Below are 1,102 nucleotides of genomic sequence, written 5' to 3'. Positions count from 1 at the left end.
AGTAACATGACCGTCACGTGACTACGGCTTTTATTATTGTTGTTGTTGCGCCACACGGCCTGTAGGTGTCGCCAAAGCACACAAATACAAAACGTGCACCACCCTTAATTTTGTAAACGTCCTGAGATTGTCCTCACTGCGGAACCAAAAGTCCAGGGGGTTCGGCTGGATCTGATCCAACTCCTCCCACGTCGTGTTTTAATCGGTCTGAACTAGAGTGGAGCTGATAAAATGGACAGTGAGTGTAGAAACAAGGTAGAATGAGCTAATAAAGTGGCCTATCAGGGTGTATGACATTTAATCTCATTTTATTTACGTATATTGAGTCATTTTTATTAGACTTATGGAAATGTGTGGCAGTAATACCAAATTCTTTTAAATGTTAAAAAAAAATATTTTTATTATGAAATTCCAGGATTTAGTTGATAAACACAGTTATGTGGGTTATTTTGACCGGTCATAAGTGCATTCTAGTGTCTAGAACCCGTCTATCATAAGTACTTGAGATGTAGGCCTACAGAACGGACTTTGTACCGGAATGTGAAAAAAGCTTCTCGAGTTCACGTCGTGAATCATGAGCGGTTATAAAGGCTGTGTTGTGGCGTTCAGGACGGAGCAACAATCGAGAAAATAAACAAAAACACCAGCAACACCTGCGGGTTTCCCCTGCGACAGGGTGGACCAATGAAATGAGTCGTAGGCGGAAAACGTAAGCGACACATACTAGTTTAAAGACCAATAGAAATGCGGTGATTTTAGACCAATGAAAGAAGACGTGGGCGGAGTTGGATCAGGTCCGGCTCCACCCCTTTGGACTTCTGGTTCTGCAGCGAGTGATAGTTGAACATCCTTAGTATTAAAGGGGAACTCCTTATATTTTCTGAAATAATTAAACGGTTAATGTGTGAGCAAAATCATTCAGAGTGGTTCAGAGTGGTTTGGTGTGAAACGCTCCGTTCTAGAGAAACTTACCGAGTCAGAATTGTTCACAGTGGTGGTGATAGGAACCAGACGTCCACCTCTAAAAGCTCCCTCACAGAAAGTTCCTACATGAAATGGTTGTGAATTCACTGCCTGATGACTGAGACACTGTTTCACAGTA

This window comes from Colossoma macropomum, unplaced genomic scaffold (genome assembly GCF_904425465.1).
Source record: "Colossoma macropomum unplaced genomic scaffold, Colossoma_macropomum, whole genome shotgun sequence".
In the NCBI taxonomy this organism is placed as follows: domain Eukaryota; kingdom Metazoa; phylum Chordata; class Actinopteri; order Characiformes; family Serrasalmidae; genus Colossoma; species Colossoma macropomum.
Note: the sequence above shows the minus strand (reverse complement) of the source record.